Raw genomic sequence first — 15,138 nt, forward strand, 5'->3', positions numbered from 1 at the left:
GGACCTCGCTCACTTTCACAGCCTCCAGGCACATCTTCCCACCTTTATCTCTAATCTGCCCTACCTTCACTCCTGTCATCCTTTTGTTCTTCACATAATTGAAGAAAGCCTTGGGGTTTTCCTTTACCCTACTCGCCAAGGCCTTCTCATACCCGCTTCTTGCTCTTTTCAGCCCCTTCTTAAGCTCCTTTTTTGCTTCCCTATATTCCTCAACAGACCCATCTGATCCTTGCTTCCTGAACCTCATATATGCTGTCTTCTTCCACCTGACTATATTTTCTACTAGATGGTAACTGATGTAGCGATTGTACAACTGTAGAAGGAATAATCATCAGTCAGGAGGTCCTAATTGTTAAATTGTCGAAAGCACAAAATAATCTGCGGATGCTGGGATCAAAGCAACACTCACAAGACGCTGGCGGAACTCAGCAGGTCGGGCAGTATCAGTGGAAACGATGAGTCGACGTTTCGGGACGGAACCCTTCGTCAGGAGTGAAGATAGAAGGTGGGGGATGGTTGGAAGGAGAAGACTGGTAGGTTCAGTTGTAAGAAACAACAATTTGAAAGACAAAGGGGTGTGGGAGGGGAAGCAGGGAGGTGACAGGCAGGAAAACAATGGGTAGTAGAAGGAGGCGGAACCATGAGGGAGGTGATAGGCAGCTGGGGGAGGAGGCAGATTGAAATAGGGATAGAAGAAAGGAGGGGTAAAATGATAAAATGTCGATGTAATTCGGAATCAGATTCGTCGGATGTTTTAACTCATTGCACAGTTAACTCTGTTTTTACCATGCATGTACGAACCATTCACAAATTCAGATTTTGTTTTTTTTTCTGACACTTAATAATGTCACCGGAAAATGTAATCCTATACCTCTGACCCTAGATCTCGTGCCCTTCAATCTCTGGCCATTTGAATAACGCTACGCCTTTCCCAACATGGTGCAAGTTACAACCCATCTGCCGGGCAACGCATTTCGCTTAACCTGTCTGTATACTCCGAAAGTGTCTGTGCACCATCTTTCCTGCACACATTAACATGCAGCCGAGCGTCATTAACAAATTTAGACATTTTTATCCATTCATTCTGTTAAACGAACTGCAAAACAATTCTCATAGTAGCTGACAAGATCCAACCTTCCCAAACCGTCAGTATGTACTTATCTCGAACTCTCTGTATAACAAAAGCGAAGCCAATAATTCCGATTCATTGAACCACCTTGAAAACATATTGCGTGGCACATTATCTGGGGTGTCAATGCACCACAAAATTCTTTATCCAGACTTTCACAATTTGAGCCTTCAGTTCAAGGCTGTAATGAGGCATGGCTGTGTGATGTTGGTGATATTTCTTAAGCTGACGATTGACTGGCTGAATAGGCAAACAACGAACGTTAAGCAGCGAGGCATTATGTGGACTCATTTTTTTTATTTTAGAAGACATTGACTTTGCGGATGATCTGGCATTGATAATACATGCACAGCAGCAGATGCAAGTGAAGACAGCGCACGTGTGCCTTTGGAGGGCAAGCTGGCTCAGAGTAAGTCACAGAAAGTCTGAGGCCAACACCCTCAATTCGAGGCATAAGGCAGCGACTTACCCAGAACGGCAGATTGACCTAACTCAGCAGAATCATTTGGCAGGATTGTGGGACCAAGGAAGGCATCCAGTGCACACTCAGCAAGGTTAGACACGTCTTCCGATTAATGAGCAACATATGGAGATCAACTAAGTACAGTGTCCACACCAAGGTCAAGTTGTACCGGAGCTGTGTTCTGATTACATTCTGGTAAGGGTCAGAATGCTGGCACAAGACAGAGAGCCGCCTTGCCAAGCCGTTGTCATTCCACACCACGAGACTCGGGAGTTCTTTCGTATCTTCTGGTCAGGAAAGATCTGCAACCACACCTTGTTCTTTCAACGTCATCAAAAGCGCATGAACACAATCATCATGAGGAAACGCTGGAGATGGATTGAGCACATGATGAGAAGAAAGGTCAACTCCGTCATCAAGAGAGCAATTCATTGAATCCAGGAATGTCGAGGAGACATGAGAGACCAGAGACATTGGCGCCGTACAGTAGAGGCAGAATACGGTCCCTGAACCATACCTGGGACACACTGGAGGAGACAGACAAGGACACATAGAGATGAAGGACCTTCATTGCTGTCCTAAACGCCAGCGGTTTAATAGCCGGTAAGAAATAGATGTTCCAGAAGAAGTTCTTCTTCATTTAGCTTTATCTCTTCTGTTGAAAAATAACCGAACAGATATATAGGACAGAGACCTTTTTTCCCAAATCTGTCCAGTCTGGTTAGCTGAACTATTTCTTATGTCTATGCTCTCTAATGATTATCTGCCTTCAACTCTGACACTTCACTGGACCTTCCCCAGCTTCAACTTCGGATTTTTTGAACCAAGAATATTAGTTTTACTTCTCTAGCTTATAGAGCAACGACCACCGTAGCATTGCATGAAAACCACTTAAAACATTGATGAAAAAGTGTTTCATCTAAAAAGATAACACTTGCGTCTTTGCATCGGAATAAAAGAAGAGGGAAATCCAGCGTCACAGAGCATTCATGTTGGGAAACAGAACATTGTTTGTCCTTGCACACTTCCATACTTCTTATGAGGATTCACGGCTCGTGGATCCTCCACTACCTTTCGGCTGTGTGTCGGACTTGAAGCAATGTCTTGGAACCGAGTGAGCTGTGGAGAGATTAGGAGGGTATATTATGCATGCAAACTGCATCGAGGTAAGATTCAAAATACGGTCTAATTTGTTTTATCTCATCCTCGCAGTCTCTGTCATAAGGGGGCATTGGGAGCGGACGCAAACCTAAAACACAGACACTGAAGTACTAGGAACAGAACTAGGTTTGTCGAGAAAGCAAGGGAAGAAACGACCCTGGACATTGACACAGGCACTGAACGAGTCTATGATTCAGGGCCTGGCGTAGGAATTGGGCTAGGATCGCCAGACCCGGACTTGTAACTAGGATCAAGGAGCCTGGACAGAGAACTCGGTATTTCGAACCAGAGTCTGGACAACGACCCGGAACCTGGGTCTTGGTTAGGACTCGAAATCCGGGTCATGCCTCGGAACCGGAACCCGGGTCCAGGGTGGAACTCGGGACTGAGATATAGGCAAGGACTCGGGACTGGGATCTTGGAAAGGACAAGAGTGGCTACAGGTCAGGGTGAGGTACTCCAGCATAGGACGAGGTATCCCAGCACAGGACGAGGTACCCCCGCACAGGACGAGGTACCCCAACACAGGACGAGAAATCTCCAGCACCGGGCTGGGCGAGAAATTCCACGGCAGGACGAGGTACTCCAGGGCAGGACGTGGCCATTGGGCTAGGTTTGACTCGGATGTTGCACCCGGCTTGTTTAGGCTCTTAGTCCGGAGCCAGGACTCCTCCTTGGAGCACAGGGCCGGGACCCTTTCTAGGATGGAGGGTAGGATGCTTTCTAGGATGCAGGGCAGGGATGACTGCCGAGGACTCCGATGGGGACGATCCAGCACAGGAGGAGGAATCTCCAGCACATGACGAGGAAACTCTAGCTCCAGACTGAGCGAGGTGCTCCTGGGCTGGGCGAAGTACTCTTGGGTTGGACGAGGTACTCTTGGGCTGGGCGAGTGCTCCTGGGCTAGGCGAGGCACCCCTGGGCTGGGCGAGGACACGAAGGTCAGAGTTGGACAGCTGGAACACAGATCTTGGACATGGTCTTGGAACACAGAAACACAGAGTCTTGGACTTAAAGTGGACGCTCAGAGCCTGGGACTTGGAAGAAGCACTTGGTTACTTGGTCTGGAAAACCTTTTGGGTCGCTAGGAGGTTCCCATAGAGGCGGTGGGGGCTACTATCATGGTCCACTCCGTGAGGTCCGCGTTGCTGATCACGGTCCGTCCGTCGATTCCTTATTCCGGGTTTTTCTGTTTGCCCTTGTTCCATTGGGTGCCTTAATTGAGGTACCTGATTCTCATTTTGGACTGGCACATAAATACCTCTCAAACCATGGATTCCCGGCTGGACTGTTCCCTTCTCCTCCGCATCTGAATCCCTGGTAGTTACTTTGGCAGTTTATCTCAACAGTTACCAATGCACTAGACTTTGTCTGTAATCTTCGTTTGTTACGTTCGCCTACAACCTTGCCTTCAAACTCGTCTGCGTCCACACCTGTATCACCGTCTAGTTCAACCGCCGGAGTGAGACTAGAGCCTTGCGGCGCCAAGATAAGGAATTATCTATCGTTGAGTTTGGAACTGTCTTTTTGTGTCCCCGTGTTTCGTGTCCGTGTCAAAGAAGAGTCCCGGCCCTACGTCCTGCTCCGAAGGAGGGGTCCTGACTCTATGTAAAGCCTCTTCCCGAACCCCTGTCCCCAAGGCGGAGTCCCGGCTCAGCGTTATGTGTTTCTATGTTCCAAGTTCCAGGCACCGTGTTCCAGTCCTGTCGAAGTCAAGGCTTCGTGTTCCAATCCAGTCAAGGGGTCCCCCAGCAGTATTCCTCGGCAGTTCCCTCGGCTGTCATACTGTCCTTGCTTCCTAGAAAGGTCCCGGCCCTGCGTCCTAGAAGGGGTGCCGGCCCTGCGCATCAAGGAATGAAGGAGGACTCGCGGCTCCGTACCCAGGAGAATAACCAAGCCGAGTCCAACATTCGTGCCAAATCTAGACCAAGAGCGACGCCCTGCCCTGGAGTACCTCGCCCTGTGCTGGAGTTCCCTCCAACAGTCCATGTCCAAGGCTCCGAGCGTCACTCGCAGTATCACTTACTGCTCTAGCCATGTTCCTTGTCCTCGAGTCCGAGCCTAGACCCGGTTTCAGTTTCCGAGAATTGACCGAGATTCCGGGTCTTTGTCCAGGCTCAGGTCATGGAATTCCCGAGTTCCTAGTCCAGGCTCCGCGTTGCTATTTCCCCCTTCGGGTCCCGTGTTTCTAGTACAAGTCCCAGCCCAGGCCCTGAATTCTAGTCTCGTCCACTGCCTGTGTCAATGTCCAGCGTCGTTTCTTCCCTTGCTTTCTTGACCAACCTAGTCCTGTTCCTAGTACTGTACTTCAGTGTCTGTGTCTTGCAATTCGTTCCGCCATCAGCGTCCACTTGTAATAGTCTCATTATGATAGATGCTGGCCAGCGCAAGGGCTCCGTGGCTTAACTGGTCAAAGCGTCTGTCTAGTAAACAGGAGATCCTGGGTTCAACTCCCAGCGGAGCCTTTAGTTTATGGGGCGAATTGTCATGTTTCAGAATAAACTGCGCATTGCAAATTACGCTGTTGCTATAATCACAAAAAACAATGACACAAAATGGAATACAACAAAAATACAGTGTTCATCTTAAACAGAATTCTCGAAAACTCTGCAGGTCTGATGCTGGGTGCTGGACAAGAAACTGGACGGCTGATCAAATAGGTGACACTTCTAAGAGGCTTGTTTACCTTTTTATAACGTTTTTGCAATGTAGTGTTGGGTTATGGTGACAATCGTTTGCAAAACGCGGCAGTGACCTACTTTATGAACATGCCCTGGTCTTAATGGGAAACGATCTCACATCACGTTTCAATGGTCATTCCAATCGAATTCCGACTAGTTTGCTACATAATTCAAGAAAGCGGAGAGATGTCGTCACAAAGGAGAGAGAATACAGCCGTTAAATATTCTTACACCCACATAGCGCGATAAAAAGAGGCCACGAACCCCACATGTCCATTGCATCCCCCGCCCAATTTGGAGTGTTCTGCCGCTCCGCAGTGTTATCCATCACCCAGGCAGCAATACTGGATTGTCGCCACGATGATTTATGGTTCTTACATTTTTTACTGCAAATCAGTTCGGAACTCACTTTAACACCGCAACAAAAGTATGTATACACATGATGGCGGTGGTGGGATTCGAACCCACGCCTCCTAGAAGACTGCAGCCTTAATCCAGCGCCTTAGGACGCTCAGTCATAGTACCACTTATTTTTGTTCATTACCCCATTACCTGAGTTGGCTGAATATGTTAATCGTGAAGGCGTTATAGTAGCGGTTATAAAATATGCTCAGAAGGTATGCTTTGAACATTCTCCCACATATTTGCTTGATACTTGAAGCATTTTCCATTTTCCAACTCTTCCAATATTTCATTAGAGCAGATCGGAGAGAACAGTGTGATGATGTTATATTTTACACTGCCGAGAGACAAACAACGATATTCCCGATGTCAGTGCTTGGACGCTAATTATCACGAATATTGTCAGTATGCACATTTGGCTGTTAGGCTTTCATGTTCACCGGATGCGAAGAGTAACATCACGATTATCTACCTTTATTGTAACCTTCAGTGACCTTTACAGGCCTGCACCAGGTAGTACAGGGATTTCATTCAGATGGAGCAATCCCAGCGGTCGCAGTGCAACACTGCAAAATAGAACGCTCATGCCGGAAACAGTTCTAGGTTTCTACACTTCACCCCTTCTGGGCAATTTAATTGCGTTGTAAAATACAATCGCACCTTCACTACTATCTGAACATGATTTTGTGAGGTAGTTTTATGATTAAGCAGTGGAAGGAAGAAAATTGCCTGTTAAGGCTCACGATGGAGCATCAACATTTTGCTGTTGATGTTTTTGTAGCAGACAATTTCTTTTTTACGATCTCGAGTTTCTTGCTCGACGTTCAAACCAGCATGAATGGAAAGAGTGCCCCTGGGGAGCCAGCTGAGTTCGAACTCAGCAGCCTTCGCTCCGAACTCTGGCGCTGATGCCACTACGCCACCAGCTAGCAGTATTGAGAAGCAATTGCTCTGCAGCAGCAATCTTTTAACATGTGCAATGTATTTTTGTTCCATTCCTTTTTGTGACATTGTTCTCTGTGATTACCGGAACATTGTGATTTGCAATGCGCAGTTTATTCTGAAACACGGCAGTTCGGTCCATAAACTAAAGGCTCCGCTGGGAGTTGAACCCAGGATCTCCTGTTTACTAGACAGACGCTTTGACCAGTTAAGCCACGGAGCCCTTGCGATGGCCAGCATCTGTCATAATGAGACTGTGAAGATGACATAAAACAAATTAGACCGTATTTAGAGACATACCCCGACATAGTTTGCATGCATAATATAGGCTCCTACTCTCTCCACAGCTCACTCGTTTTCAAGACATTGCTCCAAATCCGACCCTCAACCGAAATTTGGTGGAGGATCCACGATCCGTCAATCCTCATAAGAAGTGAGGAAGTGTGCAAGGACTCGCAATGTTGTGTTTCCGGTTGCCTTTTAAGCAGATTTTTTTTTCAATCAGGATTTTATGTGTGCAATGGATACCCTGTAATCTGTGTAACTGCGATTTTCTGGGGCGACAAATTCCGATTGGAAGAGTACCGTTGTTTCCTGCAATATAGAAAACGAAAACATCTGTATGCATCTGCAGGGGGAAGACTGCGCGTTGCTTTCACTCAGTTACGTGCTAGTGCATCTAATTGTCTGTCGAACTCAGAATTTCCACCAACCTTGTAACATATCGTTTTCCTTTACTTCATAATGCTTTTATAGTCTTATGAATAATCGAGTGCGCTCACCCCATTCGCAGTTTACCTGATCAATTCTGCGGACCACGACGGACAGAGATCATCTAACTCAGGTGCTGCCATCATGCCCTTCAACCTCAGGTGATAACTTCACTCAGCTGCACTTGTGCCGTTATTGAAGTGTTCCCACAACCTACAAACTCAAATTCAAGGAGTCTCCATCTCATATTCTTGATGTTTATTGCTTATTTGTTTATTATTATTTATTTCGTTTTGCATATGCGCAGATTGTTAGACTTGTGCAGACCTGAACGCGCATGTTGGCGCGGTCCTTCAGTGATTGTATTATGGTTATTATTTCATGGATTTATCGACTAAGCCCGCAAATAAATCAATCTCTGGTCTATATTTAGTGGCAGGTGTGTACTTCGATAGTAAGTTTATTTCGAAATTTGACTCCATTTTTCAACCCATGTCCTGGATTGCTTGATACTCCACTGTCACGTGATGTCATGTGACGCACAAAATCTGACCAGGTTTATCACTGCAACGGATGAGGAAATATACTGCCTATCGTGGGACTTGAAACCACAATTCTTTAACCATTACCTTGATCACTCGGGAGCTGAAGGCTAACATGCCACCCAGAGCGCCATAGAGCTCAAATGAACACTTTTTACCGCAGAAAGATAAAACTGTTGCTGAAAAAAATTGCATTTTTTAAACTTACACATTTTTCTCCGACCTCTCTCGTTCTTTTACCGACAAAGATAGAAGAAAACTAGTCCAATGTCTCCTCCTGCTATGACACCAATTCCTTCATTGGATTTCACAAACAGTTTGACGGCAACAATTTCAGATAACGCAGAACAGATTTCAATTTCTTCAGAAAGATATACGCGGCTCTCCCCTCCTACAGAGGGCGTGAAGATTCTGATCTTCTCCAGAACTAGTACCGTTCCAGGCAAGGTTCTGTGAGCAGTTTACCGTGGGAATACAGTGTCTGGCGTTGCCTGCAACAGCTTCCTGCACTTTGACGACAGGTTAGAGATTTGTTGCAAATTCCGCAGGGCCTAAAATAAAATTTGAAAAATACCAATTAGTCACTGCTAATGATCCACAGTCTCTTGAGTTACAGTATTTCCCGTTTTCCGACGAAATCGCGGTTAAACCTATGAATTGAATGACATTCTCAAATCCTTCCGTAAACCAGCCTTCCTGGTGCAAAGAATCTTGCGGCGCTTGATATCGCAGGAGATGTTGGTTGCCGTGAGTAAGCGTCAGATTGATAAAAAAAAATAGACAGGGTTTTCGGGCTATTTTAGAGAACTCAAGATTGTTTTGTGCAACTAGGCACTTGGCAATTATTGTGTGTCATTTGAGCGGAGTGATGATTATGGCCTCGGCTATATTGTAAGCTGGGAGAACGAGAGTGCTCAAGAGCCTTCAGAAAGAGAGAGAGGCGGCTAAGGCAGGATTCTGGTAAATGTCCTTCTCTACTGCAGAGAAATATTACCTAGCCCTCCAAGAAGTATACATCTTCGTAGTTGGGTTTGGAGGCTTGTGTGTCTCAATGACCGAAGAGGTGTGTGGGTGGAGACAGGACATTGTGCCTTCGCTGTCGGTCGTGTCACCCATGTCAGACAACACAAAGTGTAGAGGCCTGATCAGGGGTGGTGCAAGGGAGTTCGTTCCATATCGGTGTGCGGAGACGGTGTTCCTGAGTCACCACGTGGGTCTTCCTTCCATATCGGTAAGCGGTGACGGTTTCCCTGAGTATCCAGCAGGGACTTCTATAGCTGAATGCAGAAAAATTCGAGAGGAAGCTAATGGCACGGTGATGGAAGCCCTGCATACCGCCAAGGCCAAGAATAACATTGTCTATTTGTAATGATGAAGAGAAGCGTTGGGGTAAGGATATATTACTACTTGGGAACCCATGGCCTAAATGGCGAGAGCAAGCATACGTTTGTGCAAGCAGGTGGTGTTTCACCAACTTGCTTGAGATTTTTAACATGGTAAATAGATATTGATGAAGGTGGAGCATTAGATGTTGTCTACATGGAATTTAGTGTTTGACAAAGTCCCTCATGGGAGACTAACCCCAAAGATTAGAATTCATGGGATCCACAGAAGTCGGCTGTTTGCATTCAGAAGTGGCTTGCACATGGATTACAGAGGGTAGTAGCTGAAGGGTGTTATTCTAGCTGGAGGTCTGTAATTATTGGGGTTCCGCAGAATCTGTGCGGCTTGTGATGTACATAAATGACCCGGATGAAAATATAGATGGGTAGGTTAGTAAGTTTGTACATGATAACAAGACTTGAGAGCTGTGGTTTGTGTACAAGAGTTGCAAATAACATATCGATTAGTTGCAGATATAGGCAGAGAAATGGCAGACAGACTTGAATCCAGATAACTGTGATGTGTTGCAACTTGGTAGGACAAATACAAGGAGAAAGTATACTGTTAAGGGCATTGCCTTCAACAGTGCTGCTGAGCAGAGAGTGATCCTGGGGTCCAAGATTATCGTACCACGAAGATATATGGGGTGTATGGGGTGTCAGGGAGGGGAGGGGTAGCATCTCTGGTGGGGGAACATGTCGTGTCCTTTTCAAGACTGTTAGTCCACCTTTGGTCCCTACCTGGCACTCAGCTCTCACCTGTGGCTCTCCGTACCTGTTTGCATGCGACAGCGGCCACAACCCGGGCAACGACTTTGACAAGCCAGTTCAACCAAGTGAGGGTAGCCGACGGGCCTCAAACCCTCGGTGAGAAAGTTTGGCTATCCAAGCATGTGAAGACAGACACTGGCGGATTGAGCGGACGAGAGCAAGGGAAGTTCCAACGGTCAGGAAGGCGGTCTCTGCAAGCGTCGTGGAACGTGTAGAGCAGGACAAGACACATAAGACGTCCTGGTCATCCACTGCGCCTAGTCCCATCTCCAACCGTCTCGACTCTGTCTTGCCACTGGATGAGTGAGGCTGACGCTGCGCAGTTCTCCCTCACTTAAATCCAAATCACGCGCTAGTCTCGACACCATCAATGGTGTCGAGGTCATCATCGACGTCGACGATGGACGAAGAACAACAACCATGAAGATGCACACATAGGTTGATAGAGTGCTTAAGAAGGCTGATGGGAAATGCTTACTTTCATTTATCGAGACAAAAGTCAAGAGGTTAAGCCACATCTGCATGCCATTCTGGTTGACTCACTGCAGGAAGGATTTTGAGGTTTTGGAGGTTTATCAGGGTACTGCCTCGTTTAGAATGAATGCACTATCATGAGAAGCTGGACAAGCTTATACTTTTGCCTTGGAGCGGCGGACGTCGAGAGAAGGTCTGACAGAGTTTTATAAGATTATGAGAAGCATTGATAGATTAGACAGGGAGTATCATTTTCAGCCGGCAGGAATGTCTAATTCCAGAGAGCATGTATTGTGAGTCTGAGCGGAGAGGTTCAAAGGCGAGGTGAAGGGTAAGTTTATTGACTCAGACAGTGGTGGATCCCTGGCATGCCCTGCCTTGTACGTGGTAGAGGCAACTACATAAGAGGATTTTGTGAGTCATTTAGATAGGCGCATGGATATGAGGGGAGGAATACGGGCATTGTGCAGGCAGGAGGGATTTTTTTTATCTACTTCTGAGGTGGTTCTGCACAACATTTAGTATGTTCCTGTGCTACACCGCTCTGTTTCTATGTTTTTATGTAACGCCCATGAGGAAGACAGCTCTAAGTAGTAACGTTCTTCGAAACAAAAAAAAACAATTGCCGCTCTATTTAAACAAAGCAATATGCCATCAGTGAAGGCAGCCCAGAAGAGAATATTTTTGGCAGTTTCTGCGATATCCCTCGTGAAATACAATATAACATTCTTCACACAAATCAGACTGCAGTTGCTGACAAACCTATCACCATAGTTTTCACCGTGTAATTCTTTGCACTCAGCACTGTTCCCTCTGAGCTGCGCGAGTGCGTGGGCGTGCAGTAACTGAAATGCTTCCCTGCTCTTAACCTTTGTTGCCAGATCCCGGGAATAAAGACACAGGTGGAAAAAAATAACCAACTCTGACAGATTTTGTTTATTCTGATGTATTTCATTTTTCCCTCTTGTTTGCTGATCTTTCAGCTTTAATTCTGAATATCCACATTATGCATAAAACAAAAACGAAAAATATTAAAGTGCCACACAGTTTTCCGGCCGTGTAACAATTTCTTGCTCAGAGAAAATGTTGATTCGAGCAGCTATAAGTAAAATACAGGCGACGTTGGTAAGCGGCCCCTGGTAACTTTTTGCGGCAAAGTGGTCAAAGGTTTATGTGACGAAGAGCAAAATCGCGCAGTCGGTAGCTGCACGAACCAGAACAAAGGTTGTGCTGCCCACGGGGGGTGATACGGAGAACGCTGCATGAAACGCCATACAATGCATTTACCTCAGTATAACCTCTAGCATTGTGTTCAACAGGTCCACCACTGTCTTCCCAAGCAAGTAGCGAGAGGTGCAGGTGGAGAGGCCATACCTTTTTCGCGAAAATTTCCCCGAATATCACAATGTACAGTCATTAAATGGTACCATTTATTCTATTGACGCTTCTGAGAGAAACCCCCAGGGAACTTCCAATTATGGTAGAATTCGTAGTTACATGTTTCTAATGGTCCAACCTCCAAAACGCTCAGCACCGAGAACTGCAGAGATTAAAGGGAAGTGCGAGAAATCCTCCTGTTTGCATTAATTCTAAATATTGAAATTTGTATTTACTCACTACGTTCCGGCGATTGAAGCAATCAAACCGGAAACATCTAACCTGTAATGTCCCATTGGATTGTGCATACTTCGATAAGTTTACCTCTTATTCGGCTAAAATCCCCATCCCTCACAATAAATCGACTAATTTCATGACCTTACTGATAGGTGAACGTTGTGCTACCATGAAATATCTAGTGAATTTCTTGTAAACTGTCTCCACTGCTCGTAAAGACTGTATTAGTAGGAGGTCTGGCATCGTGGAGAGTAATATAGCTATTGTAGGGGAACCACGGCACACCACTGGATTTAATACTTTATATTCCTGAACTCCAACCATATGCCGAACAAACAATATGAAGTTTGCCTTTTGCGTTCTCTTCCCTTAGTGCATGACAGAAATTACCCTGCAGAGGAGTGAGAGGGAGAATTAGTATACTTACTCCAGCTTCTCAGTTATATAACAGGAAGACAACTTTATAGATGGTAATTGATGGAGAGTTTGTACAACTCTAGAATTAATTGTCATTAATCAGGAGGTCCAAATGGACACAATGTCGATAGATTCCAGAGTCAGATCCGTCAGACGTTTTAAGTCATTGTACAGTTATCAGTACATACCTCGGGTTTTACCATGCATGCATACACCATTCACAAATTCTGATTTTGTTTTTCTCTGACACTCACTAATATCACCGGAAAAAGTAATCCTATATTTATGACCCTAGATGCCGTGCCCTTCATCTCTGGCCTCTTGAATAACTCTACGCGATTCCCATCATGGTGCGAGTTACAACGCATCTGCCGGGCAATGGTTTTCACTTATCCTTCCTATTTGCTCCTGAAGTGCCCGAGCGCCGTCTTCCCTGCACACATTAATATGTAGCCGAGCATCATCAGCAAATTTAGACACTTGCATCCCTTGCTTAACTAACTTCAAAACAATTATCATAGTCGCTGGCAATGTCCAATCTTCCAAAACCGCCAGCAGGTGCTTATCGTCGTTCTCTCTGTATGAGGAAACCGAACGCAATAATTCAGATTCATTGGATCCCTGAAAGCCGGAGAAGACATGGGAGACCAAAGGGAACTTGGCGCCGTAATGCAGAGGCAGAATACGGTCCCTGAACCACACCTGGGACACAATGGAGGAGACGGACAAGGACACACAAAGATGAAGGATCTTTATTGCTGTCCTAAAAGCCAGCGGCTTTATGGGTGAAAAGAAAAAGGTGTTCGTAGAAGAACTTCTTTTACCCAATCATTCAGCTTTATCTCTTCTGTTGAAAAATACCGACCAGATAGATATGGCAGAGATAGTCGGCGTTTTTCCCCCGAAGTCGCTCCAGTCTGGTTCGCTGGACTATTTCTCATGTCTATGCCGTATAACGTTTACGTTCCTTCAAGTCTGATTCTTGAATAGATCTTCTCCAGCCTCAATTTCGGGATTCATTTTTAAATCAAGGATATTGGTTTTATCTCTCGAGTTAGAGAGCCACGACGACCACAGCATTCGATGAAAACCACTTAAAACGTTGATCAAAACGTGATTAATCTGAAAAGGTGGCACTTGTGTCTTTACTTTGGAAAAAAGGCGAGGGAAATGTAGTGTCATGGAGTATTCATGTTGGGAAACACAACATTGTTCGTCCTTGCACACTTCCGCAATTCTTATAAATATTCACGGCTTGTGGATCCTCCACTATCTTTCGGCTGAGTGTCGGATTTGGAGCAATGTCTTGACAACCAGTGAGCTGTAGGGAGAGTAGGAGCCTATATTATGCATGCCAACTCTATCGGGGTAAGTCTATAAATACCTTCTAATTTGATTTCTTCTCAATTACGCAGTCTCCTTGTGACAGATGCTGGCCAGCGCAAGCGCTCCGTGGCTTAACTGGTCAAAACGTCTGTCTAGTAAACAGGAGACCCTGGGTTCAACTCCCAGCGGAGCCTTTAGTTTATGAGGCGAATTGCCATGTTTCAGAATAAATTGCACATTACAAATTACAGTGTTTCTGTAATCACAAAGAACAATGTAACAAAAAGTAATGGAGCTGTATATATTAGTCATAGATCTCGAAAACTTTACAGCTCTGATGTTGTCCGCCGCGCAAGGAACAGGAGGACGGATCAAATAGGTGATATTTCAGATTAGCTTGTTTACATTTTTATAGCATTTTTGTAGTGTAGTGTTGGTTTATGGTTACAGTCGTTTTCAAAATGCGGCCGTCACATGCTTTATGATGTCTTGATGAGAAACGATTTCACATCGCGTTTCAAGGGTCTTTCCAATCGAATTCCGACCAGTTCGCTGCATATTTCAGGAAACCGGAGAGATGAGATGCCCTTACAGAAACGAGCGAGGATACATACAACTGTTAAATACACTTACACCCACAATTTTCGATAAATAGAGGCCACAAACTCCACACGTCAGCTGCATTCCCCTCTCAATCTGTAGCACCGCAGTGCTATTGTTGACCCAGACATCAATACTGGATCATCGTCATGATGATTTCTGGTTCTTACATGTTATACTGTAAAACATTCCGGAATTCACTATAATATGCAACCAAAGTATGTAGACATTATATGGCAGTGATGGGATTCGAACCCACGCCTCCTTGGAGACTGGAGCCTTAATCCAGTGCCTTCGACCGCTCGGCCACACTACCACATTCGTTTTGTTCGTTACCGCATTATGTGGATTGGTTGATTATATTAATCGTGAAGGTGTTATACCATATGCTCAGAAGGTATATTTTGAACATTCTCCACATACTCGCTTGATACTTGAAGCATTTTCCGTTTCCCAACTCTTCCAATATTTCATTAGAGCAGACCGGAGAGAACAGTGGGACGGTGTTGCCTTTTTAAACTGC

The 15,138-nt window shown here is 45.6% G+C and overlaps 4 non-coding genes across 4 annotated transcripts; 2 read left to right on the forward strand and 2 right to left on the reverse strand.

Moving 5' to 3' along the window:
- The first annotated feature begins 5,144 nt into the window (after nt 1–5,144).
- On the forward strand, nt 5,145–5,218 carry trnat-agu (transfer RNA threonine (anticodon AGU)). The gene has a single exon. It is a non-coding gene; the product is annotated as a tRNA-Thr (tRNA).
- A 1,709-nt stretch (nt 5,219–6,927) lies between these two features.
- On the reverse strand, nt 6,928–7,001 carry trnat-agu (transfer RNA threonine (anticodon AGU)). The gene has a single exon. It is a non-coding gene; the product is annotated as a tRNA-Thr (tRNA).
- A 7,134-nt stretch (nt 7,002–14,135) lies between these two features.
- On the forward strand, nt 14,136–14,209 carry trnat-agu (transfer RNA threonine (anticodon AGU)). Its single transcript has one exon. It is a non-coding gene; the product is annotated as a tRNA-Thr (tRNA).
- Nucleotides 14,210–14,849: 640 nt separating this feature from the next.
- On the reverse strand, nt 14,850–14,931 carry trnal-aag (transfer RNA leucine (anticodon AAG)). Its single transcript has one exon. It is a non-coding gene; the product is annotated as a tRNA-Leu (tRNA).
- Between the last annotated feature and the right edge of the window lie 207 nt (nt 14,932–15,138).

The sequence above is a fragment of the Mobula hypostoma genome, chromosome 3 (genome assembly GCF_963921235.1).
Source record: "Mobula hypostoma chromosome 3, sMobHyp1.1, whole genome shotgun sequence".
NCBI lineage: Eukaryota > Metazoa > Chordata > Chondrichthyes > Myliobatiformes > Myliobatidae > Mobula > Mobula hypostoma.